This window comes from Grus americana, chromosome 5 (genome assembly GCF_028858705.1).
Source record: "Grus americana isolate bGruAme1 chromosome 5, bGruAme1.mat, whole genome shotgun sequence".
Taxonomy (NCBI): Eukaryota; Metazoa; Chordata; class Aves; order Gruiformes; family Gruidae; genus Grus; species Grus americana.
Window position 1 is genome coordinate 3,460,818 of NC_072856.1, and position 16,559 is coordinate 3,477,376.

At 36.1% G+C, this 16,559-nt stretch overlaps 1 protein-coding gene across 7 annotated transcripts in view; it reads right to left on the reverse strand.

Annotated features, from left to right (window-relative positions):
- PPFIA1 (PTPRF interacting protein alpha 1) overlaps positions 1–16,559 on the reverse strand; it is a 58,188-nt gene that overhangs the window by 37,076 nt on the left and 4,553 nt on the right. The window lies entirely within an intron of this gene.

Below are 16,559 nucleotides of genomic sequence, written 5' to 3' on the forward strand. Positions count from 1 at the left end.
TCATGCTAAGCAGGCTTAAGTTCAAACACTTAAAACCGTTACACTGTCAAATGTAAAGATAAAAGATATTTGACCAGTACTTTTGAGAATTTGTTTGTCTCAAGGCAGTTATCTGAATTGGGGTATCCCTGGTAAGCAAAGGGAAAAACCTGTTTGCAATGTACTTTGTTATTGTTTTAAAAAGTTGTTGTTTGGTTGGTTTTTTTAAATGACTGCTGAGGGAGACATGAAAAAACAGAGCACTAAGCAAAAACAGAACCCAGCAAAACAAGGCAAATTTCAAGTCAATATTTAACCCAGACAATGCATACCCCTGGCATCTACCAGAATATACAGGTTACTTCTTCATAGTAATACAGCATCCTTGAAGCTTCGTCACTGGAGGACTCAGACCTTTACAGTATTTATCTACTTAAGCTACATACAGGGATTTCATTTATACCTACTTTCAAATCGCACAGAACAGAACTGAAACAGCCCTTCCCCATAGTCTTGCTAGGAATCTGGGAGGACTAGAATCGGAATTTTCTAGAAGAATTTTTGAGTTTTTGTCAGGAAGACACGGTTGTACCAAATATCTGGAAGACTCAATATGTTCTAAAGTATTTGCACTCTATCAACAGCCTCACTAAAAATACTCAACATAAAAGGCATTTCACTGTATCAATTCAGGGAGCGTACTCTGGATAAGATACAGCTATACACTGCATTTATAAGCAAATACTGAACCTAACCTTACCTACCTACTTACTCTGGCAAAATTTAAGTCGTAATCTGAACCACATTGGAAATTGTTATTAACAGTAAGCGTGAATGTGAACAAGTCCATGCTTTAGAAGAGGGCTTTATAGGAAACTGGGAAAAAACCTTGTGTCATCAATGCAACTTAGGATGCAAAAATAAATACACATAGTCACTCCAATGGCTGGTGAACACTTCAGAAGCACTTGTGTAAGAAAACATTGAAACGGTAGTAAATAGTCTTCTCTATTGTCTAAAATAAGGAAAACACTCTAATAAACAAGAGAGTCATGTCTAATAAACAGTAGATGAGTACAGCTGAACTGGCTATGATCAAGACAAGATGAACAAGACAAACGGCCAACTGAGAACAACATACCGGGGAAGCACACTGTGTGCACAAACGCTGCTTCTCTAAATTTTCCGACTTCCACAAGATATACTGCTTAATAGACAGCAGCTGCATATCAAGTAAAAAACTTATGATGGAGCTGTTTTGCAGTAAAATTCAAACTGACAGAAAGCACATGTTTAAAAATAAAAGGACACAACAACTAATTTACACTAGCACATCTGCAAATTCTAACATGCAGCTAAAATAAGCAGACAGCCAAAAAGACACTGCCTGCAAATTCTGAGATTAATTTGGTAAACTTTACCCTAAACCATACATGTGACAAAAGACAAAAAATACTGTTGCGCAACACGTACCCACAGTGAACTCCTTTGGAATTACTAATGTATTACACTTTCAAAGGTTGTTATGAAAAAGATAGTAATACCACCATCACAGATACAGTGAACTCCTTCCAGGACTCCCAGGCAATTGATGGCACACGTCCCTTTTGCTCCGATACAAGCAAAACCAGAACACGGTTCTGAAGTTGCAGTTCTTCACTGGCCTTCCCTACTTCTCTTTACGTATTTGATAGTTAAGCACTACTGAAACTACTAGAAGTACTAATAGACTCAAAGTGTTCATAAAAGAGCTTGGTATGAACTTATTTTCTTGGTGGTGTTTTTGCCTTTTTCAAAATAATTTAAAAAATCCTCAGAATGCCAACATCAAAATTCACACGCATTGACATTACACAATTCTCCAAAGGATGTCAGACTGACATGGAACATTCCATATTTTTCCAGTCTCTACTGCAAGTCCTAAGAACAGGATAAAGAGAGCACTAAACACTACCAGACACTGTTTTGTCATCCTTTCTCAACTTAAAGTTACTGTATAGTATTAATACACATTTTCTTATCTAAGACATGTATGAGCTTCATCTTCTAAAGAACAGCTGTATATTTGAAAGGAAGTCTATTCACTCTTCAAATGATTATAGAACATAGAGTTCTATTCCACTGCATACTTCTATGCAAATATAAATTGTAGCGCAAATATATCATAATTATGACACGAACCATCACACTGTCAGATGACCCAAAAAAGAACAATGTACACAGGAATTTATATTGCTGCTGCATAAACAGACTGACACGTATTTCTGGCATTGCCTAATACCCCCACTGCTGTTTGTTTTGACAAAGTATAGTTGCTTTGAGTCCCATAAGCTGCCTAATAAAGAACACTTGAATGTCCTTAGTTTCAGTTGACACTGCCAGAAGACATGTCCTTTCTAGTTTTAATACTTACCTTCAACAGTAGACAATTTGTGATTTCCTCAAGCAGTTCAAAAGGAGAGAAACTACTTGCAATTTTATCATCTCAAAAAAGTTTGAGATCTCATAATTTCTTCCTTGGCATTAGATGAATGTACAGAAAGAATTAAAGGAAAAAGAAAAATCCTATGAAACTTTTCTACTTATCCACAAAGCTGCATTACTTTTCTGTAATTAAAGAGAAGACTCAGAAAATCAGAACAAAGTTGTGCTCTGCTTCTGGTTGCCATCAAAATAATAAACACCCAACTCTGAGGACTGACAAGAATGGGACTGAAGCATTTTAAAGCATTTACAAGAATCAGAGCGCGCTGAATATACCAGGTAAATGTCCCCTGTTGATTAGAACATACTGACAAACACCCATACTCAATACTAAACTGAAATGTTTACTGAATAAAGTAATTTTCTGAATCAACTGAATCATTCAAACATGACACTATTGCTGCCAGAAATACTCTCAACAAAAAGCTGAACTGAGGAAGTTTGTTGTTGTTGTTCAGTAATACATTTTCTGAGGGTTTTTTTTGTCCACAAACTCCACGATTTTTTCAAGAAACAGCATTTCTTCTCTATCAACCTTCAGAACTGACCTTCAACCTTTAGTATTTTAGAGGCCACAACATAAATATCCTTCCAAAAGTTGGATCAACTGGTGCCTAGCTGTCAAGCCCATACATTTCTGATGTCCCAGCTGACAGCCACTTGGTTCCTTGTGAGATCTCAGTCCAGGAACATTACAGCTTTCAGAGAGCAGGTTCTCTTCATGTTTATTACAAGCATAATTTATAGGTTCCAGAGATTGTACATGATGAACCAGTAAATGCTATACAACAAGAAAGACAGTATTTAACTTAGGGAAAAACTTGAAAGAAACAGCAGTAATCCCTTAAAGTCTATTAACATAAGCTGTGTATTAGGGATGATTTACACACAAAGAACTGTCAATTTGCTTGGAATTTGCTCAAGAAAAAAAAATTATTCCACAATAAAATGCAACACCACTCAAGTGCATAAGGGATCATGGATTACAGGCAACAACATGTTCAGAAAGCTTATTTAAAAGATAGATATAAAAAAGAAACATATTTTAAAATCAAAGAAAATATTATTAAATACTATTAAAGTAGTATCTTCTGGCAATACAAGAATGAAGATGCAACTGTTGCAAGTTTAGGAACATCTCTGCCAGAAATGCGTGAGTGGAATTTCTGTTTAATCTCCAAGTAATATTTTGGTTTACTGTTGACGTTCTGTTCTGTAGCCTGCATATCAAACAACCCACTCAAAAATCCAAGAAGCTGAAGAGAGCATGAGAAGAACTGGGGAAAGTGCAGGCCATTAGGGTTGGGAAACCAATGGACTCTGAGATAAGTTTCCATCATGTTATTTACACTACGTAAACCCCACAATTATTCCAAATGATGCATGCATGATAAGAACAAATATACAGTCTTAAACAAAACAATCAAAGAAAACCTAAATATCTAAGCTTAACAGCATATTTCATAGTCACTTCATTTTAAACCTAAGGGTTTAGGCAGCACAGAGTGACCAATATCCCAAATATATTTGGAAGTTCCCAGCAAGCACATTTTTGTACCTATTAAGTCACACCAGTTTAGTGGGACACAGTCAGAATTATGAAATAGTTCAAGGGTAGAGTTAAAATTTAAAAGAACTGACATATTTTAACCATTAAATCCAGCCTTCCAAGAAAACAGTTACACACACTTTAACAACAACAAATCCAGAAGAAACAACAAACAACCAACACAAATTACGCGCTTTGCCTGTTCTGCGTAATAAATCAGACCGCTTTCAACCTTTCCATATCTCTGGCATGTGCTAATGGAAAAGAGAAAAATCAACCTAGAGTGTGTAAAGAAAAATATTTTTCTTTTCACCTACTGAAATTAATTTCCAGTAACTATCAAGCAACCTGGATTTTCTTACCTGGAAAAATAAAACTTATTTCAAGCATTAAGAGAATCAGTTTTACGAAATAACTTTATCTTGTGTTCTCAAAAACCCCAACAACTTAAGGGAATGTAAGTAAAGTAAAATTAAAATATGGTTATATCACGCTCTTGCGTTTCAGAGCATTGAAAGGTTTTTTATGCTCAATGTAGCTGTTTTTCCAACTAGAGCTAAACACCCACCAGAATGAGAATATATATATTATATATTATAAGCTACAATGTATCAACCTCCTTTCCTATTTCTCCTTATACATAAGATGGTTTATAACTCAGAAGACCACTACCAAAACACAGGTGCAGATTTCTTTACTACTAAAAAAAAAATCTCACATTCCAACTAGTGGCATTGAGATACTTTAAACCATTTAATACCACCTTTGGTCAACTCTCAGTAGTTTATATTTTCGTTGACACAAAAACATACCTTTGTTTTCTCTAGCAAAAACTGTAACACTGCATGAAAACACTCAAGTGAACACTGCTGCCAGCTGATGGTCAGTGGCTAATAGTAAATCCGAGTAACTTTTTCATTCCAGCCCTCTGTTTTTAGTACGGTATTCTTCAAGCTTACTTCTTGGATTGACCTATCTAGGCTTCGTCATTAACACTGCTCCATTCTAAACAGGCAATTAAGTTTTAAAGTGTTTACAGTTGCATAATGTTATTGCTCTGGAATGAAACTCACTGTTTCCAGTCCTCTTTGGAGCTGAAAGTAGAATCAACTGTCTAGCGTTTGACAAGCAATGAGCAAAAGAACTCACAGCCAGTAGGTACCAAACACATGCCCAAGAGCAAAATGGAAAAGCTTATAGTAAGACCAAGTCTCCATGGTAATAAATAGGTTTCCAGTTACCATCCCAAGTGAGTTGCTTAAATTTATGTGCAGTGTTCACTGAGCCTGAACTACAAAGCACTAAATCTAGACTTCATTGCTAGGAGCTTTCAGGAAGCGCTGCATGTCAAAGTGCAAGAAAACATAAGTGAAGAAGGGTGGTATTTGGCAGCTTTGCAAGAGGAATGCAGAAGTAACAGGAAAAGGGAGGCAGACACACATCAGTTCCATGCTCTCCCTCCTGTAGCCTCCCCTCCCTGATCTAACACATTTCTGATAGACCTTTCCTATTTGGGGCGTGTGGGGGTAAAAGTACCAGAACCGAAACATGGCCGGATTCAGCCTCTCACTCCTTGAGGGATCAGAGGTCTTCCTTCCACCACACTAATCAACACTCAAGCTTTATACGTGCTACAGAACAGGTTGGAAAGTGAGCCTGCAAGCTCTAGTACACAGAGCAAAGCATAGGTTGAAGGCAGGCAAACTGGAGCCACCTACACTCAAATCATTAACTACAGCCTGTGTAAACCATCCAGACTGGCAAAATCATTACTGCCTATACTCTTGCGTTTAATTTTCTCTAAACCCAGCAAAACAGTGCTGTTATGTATGCAAAACTAGGGGCAAAGCCTCATGCAAAAATGTATCTTTGTGCATCACTGGAGAGCAAACAATCCCTGATTATATACTGTGCTTTGCACTGCAAGGTACACGTGCCAATCTGAGCATCTTCCAAGTTCCACCATTAATTAGACCTACATACAACACAGAGAGTAGCTCAGTCACATATGCAACAAGTGACATCTACAAGATTGTTTGCTGTTAACGTGCTGGAAGTCAAAACTAAGCCACAGCTGCATCCTATTTTCTTCAGTGTTAAACCAACCTCTTTGCAGGTCTGTGAAATTAAGGAAAGAGAACTGACTTGTTTAAACAACTTCGTGAAAATTTCCTCCAGTTACTTCTCTTTAGGTCTAACAACTTGCAGTTTGTTAAGCATCTTCCTGTAGGGCAGCTAGCCTTGCTATCATTGAAAGATTAAGAATCCATAATCTCTCCAGGTAGTTTGTTAATCCTTTCATCAACCTTAACAAATCACTGCCAGCATCTGAAGCTTGTTCAAAGTACGGTAGATCATACAGGGTATATTTTCAGATAACCCAGAGTGGACACAACCCAATTTTACCATAGCCTTTTTAACATAGACTTGTAAACTACTTTTAAAGCTACAGATGCATATCAAAGATTACATATCAGATCAGTGAACAACTATACAAAAGTACTTATTTTTTTCTTCAAATACTCAACTGGGGGGGTGAACCCTGCAACTTAACAGCATGCACAGAGGATTAAGAAGCAAACAGAAGAAACACTAGTTTCAAGTTATTTTCTTCTTTTGTCTTTGTAAACTACTTTTAAAATGTTATGCCTACCCAGGCAACATTGTGAATCTCCTGAGTAAGGAAGTCCAAAAGTAGAACCATTACAACAGCTGTAAGGTAACAGCTGCCTAGCAGCAAGCACAGGAAATATAGAAGCGTTCTTCAGACTTGCATGAAACTTAACATCTATCCATATGCCATGGTGGCAGAAAGCATTCTTCCATCCCATGGCTAGAATCTTTTCATTGTGGTGGTTATGCAAAGAGTTCCACCTTAGCTGCTCTTGGATGTACGTGAATACATCCCCTGAAAGAGCAGATATGGTACAAAAGCGTTCAAAACCATACCAAGCTTGTTCAACTTGGAAAAATGTACAAGATCAGCTAAAATATGTATCAGGCAAACTTTAGTCATCATTGAAAAACAGGCTTTTCAACTTGGGACATGTCTGGCTACTCTGTGCAGAACTGTAACTGTTGAGACTGGTCAGTAACAGAGTAATCCTTTCCAATACTGTACCAGTCCAAGTACCAATATTCCAGAAGGATAGTTTACCTTAACACAGAAGTAAGTTTACAGTACTTGGGGGGTATTAGAAAAACAAATGCCTCTCAGTTACACTCTGAATCAGTGAATTCTACAAGTTTCACAATATGAATTACCACATTCCTGCACCCCTAGCCTAGTCTATTTTGATTAGTAACTAATACAGTAAGTAGTAGCACAACTTCTTAGTTGTAGCTTTAGGCATCTCCATTTTTGGAGCCCATGTCAGTGAAGAAACCTACCCACACCCATACCCACTATGGCAAAAGGAGAATACAGTTGTACTTAATTAAAGAGGAAGAATCTTGCATTACCAGTTCGACAAGGTATGGGACAAAACCAGTCTCCGTCTTTAATATGACACTATAGAGATTTCATTGAAGTTTTTCCTCTCCACATAAAGTTGGTCAAGATTTTCTGGGATCCCATACAGGATTTCACAGCGTACAGTGCTCCTCAAAAATGCCAAACTGTAAAACAACTGCAAGATACGCTGAGAAAATTTTAACAAGTTCAGTATTTTTCCTGGGACACTCCCCATTACAGAGGGTAAGCAGCCACTACAAAAGCTGTAGCAAGATCTTTTAAGTTATAAACAACGTTGAACTGTTGAGTTTCCTTGGGCAAGAAAAAAAGTAATATATTTTTCTGTATATCAATTCTAAACATACTCCACTCACAAGAAATAGCACAATTCTGGCTCAGCTGACATTTAATACTAAATTCCTGTGACTTTTATGAATTAAAAATTATTTAATCCTAAATACTGCGTTCTAGTGTGTTTAAAAAAATTAATCCTAACATGACTAATACTTCACTATTTTTTAGAAATAGACCCAGGACAAGATCCATCATGCACGATTATTTCAACGACAAGATACTTCTGCATGCAAAAACTGTAAGCAGCAGCTGAGGCACTGCCCTGCCCTATTCTAATCATTCATCTTGGCCTCTAGTTGTCAGGTTTAGTTCTGTGGCTAGTAGTTGTAAAGTACGTTTTTCACACTATGTTAAAAGGGAGTGCTTGGGAATATCTGAATAAGGCTGGCCAAGCCACTCTCATTAAACAAGCATCAACATGTACTTCCCCCTCAGTGCTCTCCTATTATATATATATATTTTATTTTTTTTTTGCCAAGTGATGAACACTTCAGTCTTATAATTTCAAACTTGTTTAAGCAAGTAATACTCAATGAGGACAGATACATGCCTTCAGCAGGAAATTCAACTTACAGGCTCTTTACTTTCTATTTTTCTGTTTCTTTGTACTCTATCACCCCAGTTTACATGCTAAGTGAATTTACTGGGCTAAATGAAGCTAAATATATCCAAATCTACGATATTCAGCATAAATGCAACTGGACCATTCCATGGAAAAGTTGCTCAATTTTTACAAATAAAGGCATCTCTAAAGCCCACGCAAAGAGTATAGTCTCAGGTCTTAGAACAGGCAAGTCTGGTATTTAAACACAGAAAAACTTAAGACAGCAACATAGATTAAGAGTTGTTTCATGGGGTTTTTTAAGCTCTTTTTAACAGCCAAAGTAATTTTTGTCTCCCATAAAGGTATCCATAATCAACAGTTCCAAACTTCATATAACTGCTTGAATCCCAAAAGCACGTTACATCACAGAACAAAACCAGGGATATGAATAACAGTAAAAGGCAGCAAAGGAAAAAAAAAAGAGACAAGGACAGTCTGTTTATATGCTGTAACCAGTAACAAATGCTGAAGCAGAAGATGAATCGGTGAGGAACTTGGTCTGAGGAGAGGAAGAAGCTCCTGTTCCACACTGGGCTACAAACAAGGGAAAGATGATGCAACCGGGAAAACCTGCAGCCTCCGACTCAGTTGAGAGAAGAGGCATACTTGCCCCATTTCTCCTCTACTACCTCCCAGGACTTAATCTTTTATAACCATTGCACAAAATACGGCAGAGTGTTACGCAGTCTCTAAATACTACAGTTCCAACAGGGGATCAGAGTTACACCAATTTAAGTATCAGTATAAATAATATTACAGGAGGGGAAAAGGACAGATTCCTTCCTGCATGGACAAGCAGCAAGAGCTAAAAATCCTAAAAACCTTTTTCATTTCCACTTTACATGAAGTAAAGTAATTCCAGATTTCTTTGAACAAAGGCTCAGCTTTTGGAAGATGTTGTTGAACCACACCCTCAAAAGACATTCTGAAAACTCAAGCTGCATGTTCTAAAAGAAAGAAATTACTAGATGCACCTGCCTCATGTTCTTCAATACAAAGCTAAAAGAATGTTACGACCTTCCAAGCCTTTTCTCCATGAACTACACAAAAGGTGATAATACTGCATGAAAAATACATTACTCAGGAATAAAAAAATAAAATAATAATAAAGATACACAGTGATATCCCAAGGCATCTCTGAAATTATCTAAACCAAACCTCTAGTCATTCACCCAAATGTCATATGGCAAATAGAGCTTTGAAGAGATATTCTGAAGTTAGAAATTCACCCAAGACATTCAGAAACATGTAAAAACCCCAACCAGATTCACCCACACATCCAAGATCTCCCTCCATACATGCTCTGCTATTCCAACCTTGGTCCCTTGGGTGCACAGTCATCCTCTACACCCATTATTAGATTATCTGAAGAACTTTGAGTACTACAGGTAACTCTTTGAACAACAGAATCCCATTTAAATTTTTAAATTACCTGTGATTTAGGTCAAAAGGGTTTTTTTTTTTATTTCTGGGATTCCAAATTAAAATACAAGAGGTAGCGCAGGTCTTAAATCATACGAGAAGCAAGAGATTCAAGCGTGATATGTCAGTCAGGACTTTAAATATGATACACAACAGAACCTTAAAGAATATAAAATTACACAGAGTTCAGGTTCCCATTGGAAACAGTAAATCCACAAACCATTGATCAAGATAGAAATCCCTTCAGATACATACAGCAGAATTCCCTTTTCCCCCAATTTTCTTTCTTAAAACACTTTTGATTTAAACCGTGAAAAAACTTTCATATCACACATTCTGTGAAGCACACAACAAAACAAACAAGTAACTCCACTTTCAGATATCTTCCTCCCTTTTCAGTGGCTTGTTTCATGATCATGCTTGAAAATTCAGAAATAGTACTAAAACAGCTTAATAAAATTGGTTACTATTTAGTGAGATAACCATGGATCCAGTACCATTAAAATAACAGGAATTTATGATCCTCTTTATTGAGTGAGACCTCTCCACATTAAAGAAAGTTTCAGCTTTTACATCAAGGATTTGGGCAGCCAAAATTCCTTTTCAAGTAATTAAAAATAAACACCATTTCCCATTACAGGAAATTGTCAATGTTGAGAAGACGACGATTAATAAACTTCAACTGCAAGGTAATTTCTTTACATGAATATTCTAGTTAGATCTTTCATCTATACATCAAGCCAGTCTAAACTTTGTATAGGTCAACACAAAAATTCCTTGTTTAAACAGCACATCTTAAGGTGGCTTTGTTTTGGTTTAACTATGTAAATTATTCAGCTACCTAAGCTTATAAAATTATATCCTTATACTGTGCGCTGTTCTCTAAATTTGAAGTGGGGAAAAAAAAATCTCTCTTATTTCAACAGTAAAGAGTTTATTAACCCATGGTCTACATTCTTTACTGATTTTTACCAGATATTCTACCCTGCAATTCTTTATAAAAGGTAAACATGATTTTACAGACAATGTTTCCCTACACATAATTTAAACTGAATAGAACCAAATTTGACATGTATTTATGTAGAAGATAGGATTAAAAAAAGCAAACACTGTGCTTCAGAATATTTCTAGACAATTGGATGAGAAACAGAATCAGATACCAAACTCTACCACACACTAGTAACAAGAGAACGGCACAACACAGCATGGCTCAGAGCATACCCACATAGAGACTGCTGTTCGGGGGGGGGGAAGAAAAAAATTTTAAAAAAATCAAAGGCTGCCTATTTTCCCATTGCAACAAATAGAAAACACTTGCTCATTTTCCAAGGGGAACTTCTTTTTTCTCCTCAACAAAACTAGAAGGACATGCATATCAAATTCTTCAAGCTTTTTTCCACATGGCCCTTTAAACAAGTGATGGTCCTTGTTTATGATCCGTCCTGAAGATATCTGATTATGCCTAATACTGGTAGTGTAAGGATCTTTTCATTAAAGAATCTTGGAGCACTTCATAGAAGTTCTAAAATAAAATACTATTTCTAAACATTTATATTTCTGAAAACATAACCATAAAACAGATGAACTACAGGAAAAACTACATTGACTGTTCTTATTCATATATACCCATCAAAAGCCATAGTGTATTTCAGATGCAACCAAAATTATATTCCTGTTAAGATTTTCACTACCATCCTCAAAAACCGTATCCCGAGTAGATATGAACATAAACACACGAGCAAAGTTGAAGGCTAGCCACTGTGGTGTAGCAGAAGAGAAGATTAAGCAACAAAGCTCCTCTTCTTAAACATGTTACAGCTCTAGCCACGGGAGGAACAGAGCACAGAGCCTTGTCATGCTGATCAGAAGAAAAGGAACTGATTTTCAGTAGAGCTTATATGAAACCCAAAGTGAAGTCTGAAATAGATAAAGGTCATAGGCAAAAAACAAGTTAACCGGCTATTCACATCAATTTATAGAGAACTTACAGGAAAACAACACATCAGAATGAAACTGAGCATTAACTTTAACAAGGATTGTAATCACAGTGCTGCTCCAATTCTGAATGTATGAACTAGGAGAGTAATCTCCTCAAGTGACCTACAGATAGGTATTCAGCTCACCACACAATTATCTGGAGTTTACAAAATGCAGAAACAGTGTTTCCATGCACTCCTGTGAAAAAGTCAAATAAAAAACTCACTTCCCTCAACAGCAGAATAATAATTCTTCTTTAAGCCTGGAGAAAGTGAAAACATTTTTCCTGGCAAGAATTGCCACACTTTCCCCATTTACACTTGGGGAACGCACAGGCAAAAAACCAAAAAGATACACTTGGAAAGTTATGAACATCCAGATTACCTGGCACACACAATGCAAATTTATCCCTTCTCAGTATTTGTAGCTTGAGATCCCTATGCGCAAGAGATTATGATAAGTATATTCTAATATATGTCAACAGATACCAGTCAGCCTTACAGACTTAAAGTAACATAAGCTGCCTAAATTGCTAAAAGCAGCTTTCATGAAGACCTCTAACATATTCCTTTAAAGCAGGAAAACTTAAAAAAAAGGCAAAATTAAGTTAAAGTGTGAAATACATTCAGTTCTGGGATACAGTGCTAACTTGGGAAGACCAAAACCAAAATTACTAATAGATAGCTAAAATGTTCTCTCCAAAGATTCAATTTCTCTAACAACACTGTTAACTATAAGGGATCTACATATATCAAAACGCAAACAAATGTGTACTCTTAATTCTAAGATCAAATCCTACAGTGAGTAAAACCAACATCTACCTCTCCTAAATAAATACCAGAAAGCAGAAACCAAAGTCACAAGCCAGTGGATATTAGAACACTAAGAACTTGCAAGGCAGGGGTGTAATTGTATTTTTAATTCATATTTATCTTTAAAAAAAAATCCAAGAGGTTGTGGGTTTTTTTAAACATCTAGATGGAAATTGAAACTATGTAGCTACACTGAATCAAAGTCTTGCTAACAAACATCTTTAAAGTAATTCTTAGTTATATTCTTAAAAAGAGCAGAGGAAAAAAATAGATGCACTTGCAGACAAAGAATTCTCAGAATACCAAAATAAACACTACCTGTTGTACAAGAGGCTACAGGCAAGTTAGCATAGATGAGTATATATGTGAAGTTCACCTGGTTCTAAATATACCATTTATTTTTAAAACAACTTGTTTGGATTATAGCTCTTTTCACCCAAGCTCATACACAGCCTGTTTATTAGACTGCAAGTTAGACTACAGCACATCAAACATTAATAAACCCTTTATCAGATATTTGTAGATAGTAGCAGAAGAGTAGGAAAAAATAATCACTAGTTCATCTTTCAGGGCTACATCCACTATTAAAAAACAAACAAAAAGCATTTCTGTGTAGTCACCAAAACATTCTTCCTACAAATAAACTAAGGAAAATAAAAACAATAGTTTTAGACTGCACAAAATCTTTTTACTGAAGAGATTGATGGGACATCGTAACAGCACTAAAGTTCACCCTGAAATACAACAAAACTTTAATTCTAAATTTAACCAAGCTAAAAGGGCTATTTATAATCAAGATAACCTAAATTAAAAGCACTGTATAAACAGCAAGTTGCTAACAATAGGCAAGCAGATGTCTGCTGGGTAGGGGTGGGAGGTTTCAATGAACAAACTCACCCAAACATATTTAAATGAGAAACAAAGAAGTCAGAACAAACACTAAAGACCTGGCCCTCAATACACTCCACTATACAGCTGAAGTGTAGCTACTCCTCTTTTTGACCGATCACAGAGCATACCTTCGGGTAACTTCGTATTCTGAAGGTTTTGGACAAAAGTTGTCTGTTTCTACGCCTTGCAAAGAAAGAAACATTAGGGAAGTTGAGGTTTACTGATATGGTCAGTGAAGAATTCTAAACATTAACTCCTATCTCCATCTGACTTAAACTAGTGTACAGAAAAATCTATCTAGTAATTTACTAACAGTAAGAGCCAAGATTTAGCAACTGAAACTCAACATAGGCAAGACTAAAATGACAGTTGTCTGAAAAAGCAACGGAAAGAGTCACGTTCATCCTTGCTGTCAGAACGGGATGAGAGAAGCGGAGGATATGCCTGCTCCGACATACATTTGCACATCTGAAATCCTTTTGGATCTCTACCATTTCTGGACACATGGGCTCACTGCTGAGACTAATGGCTTTTATTTAGAAGTCAGTACCACATCTTGCTAGAATAAGAAGTATTAAGCTATGTCACCTCAAGGCTGAACAGTTCTGAACACTGCAAATGGAGTTGCACTTCAAACGCTATGGAAATTTCAGCTGTTGCAAAGTTTGGCAAGCCCTTTACTTAATGTACTTTCTGCAACTGTGTTCTCCATATTATGTACAATTCAAACCCTCATTTCTACATCTACTACATCCTGTATTATTTAAAACTTGTCTGGAGGAAATCCAAACACCACCATTATTAAAATGGCAACTAAATCCTTAAGTTCATAATTATAAAACAATACCAGGGCAGTCTTCAGGCCAAGTGTTTAGATATTTCTTACGTGCGAGACATCAAACAGTATTTCTGAGATTGTCTAAGGAAGATCATTCTATAGAGACATACCTGAATTTAACTGAATACAAATATAAACAGGCATACACTATTTTTAACTGAAGTGTGCAGTAGTGATAAAACATTTACTATAGATAGAACGCAACTAAAAATGGACTGCTGGGGACAGCTTTAAGATACGATGGGCAACCTAGTAAAGCTGAAGCCAAACCAAAATTGTAAGCAGCTTTTTTTCCCCACATTCAGCTCCATATTACCTCTGACAGAAAGGTCTCATCTGCCCCTACGTACATGTTGCTGAATACAGGAATTCTGAACAGGACCATCACAAATACAGAAAAAAACCTTCTAACTTTTATTTTACTTACCTTGCATAGGAATGAAAACAAAGTACGATAAATTTAAGACCAAAAGATTAGAAGTGCAAGATTAAGATGGATCTTAATAAGAGTGTTGCTGAATTACAGAAGCATAATATTTGTACATCAGCTTATAAAATTCTTTACATGTTAAAACCGTCATCCTGATAAGAGTTGCTGTGAATTAGTCAACTTTGCTTTTATTTGTGCTAGGTACCAGAAACTCTGTAAATTAAACTCCAGTCTTCTCCACCCAAAACAATTATGTTGGTGTCATTTAGAGAAACTTCTATATGAAATTCTACCAGCAAATTGAACCCTAGGCTGCAATGCCTTAATAACAAGAACTGGCAGTCACTTGGACCTCATCTACCTTAAGTTCCAAATTTAACTTTTTAATGCAGTTGTGTCCTGTATGTTTCACAGATTAACTTATAAATTTTAAGCACACAAATCTTGAATTTTGTAGAATACATTCCAGAAGGCACACAAAGGGCATAATTAAATCCACTAAGACCATAATTAAATCATAACTGAATGTGTTTACATTAAAAATAAATGGTCTCTAAAGTTCTCAAAGTAGAAAGTTCATTTTCATTTTTTCTGTGAAAAATTCTAGGAAGAATAAAATTAATTTGAAGTTCTTGCACAGCAATTTGATTTCATCAAGTTCATCTTCCAAGGTCAGAGTACAGTTTGACTAGGGTAATCTGTAATAGAAGGTAACTCCCAGAAAACAAAAAGCATTGCCAAGAATCCAGTTATTTTATCAAGACCATGTTGACGTATTTCATTTCCAGCTGTCCACACAAGAAAAACTTGTCAGTTTTACTCTGTGTAGATGCACATCTACAGAAGATTAGAACACTCTCCTCTCTGCGAAATAGACATCCACAACAAAAGTCTTACTGTAAATAGTTGTTTCGGGTTTACGCGAGCTAGAACTGATGCCTTTAAGTTACTAGCTGACCACCATGCTACAAGTATACTAGTAAAGTCTACTGCTCTGACACTTCAGAGAATGCACATCACTGCTGCAGGATAAATCGCATTTACTTTTATAATCTATGAGATGTGCAAATATACAAGTACCAATTTGAGCCTCTTCCTTATAGACAGACACTCGGTGAAGGTAAGGAATTAAGTACAAGGATGCCATTAGAAATTGAGTAAATAAAAATACTAAAAAAACCAGAGGAGTAGTTTTGGTATAGAAGCAATCAATCTGGCATTCCTTTTTTTATACAGGGAGTTTCCATCAGTCATCAGAACGGTCTAACTGGCTGATTCAGCTACATATATAAAACAGGAGAAGTGTACAAACAAATACTTGAATTCAATATACCTTACGATAAAGTACTCCAAAATCAACTATAAATATATGTTATAAGCTACATACCAAGTCTGAGGGAGAAATAATACATTGGTTACATAGTGATTTAGCAATTCATGCAATTATACTAGTATTTGTATAACTACTTAAGTTGATCTTCACACCTCTTTCTAGTAAATTAAAAACAACTACAATAAAAAACCCTTTAAAATATGTACACTACTAAATCCCTTCTTTCCTGAATGTAAATTTAAAGTCATCCTGCTTTACCTCTCCTTGAAATCCAGAACTAAACAACGCATCATTTGAGACAGCAGTTCAAAAGAATGCTCAGCTTAAAATAATCAACAAAAAAGTTTGAATAGTTTCAAATATTACAGTCACCACAAAGTTCTCCTAGTGAACACTTATTAGAATTTAGAAAAAAAAACCCAAACCACATCT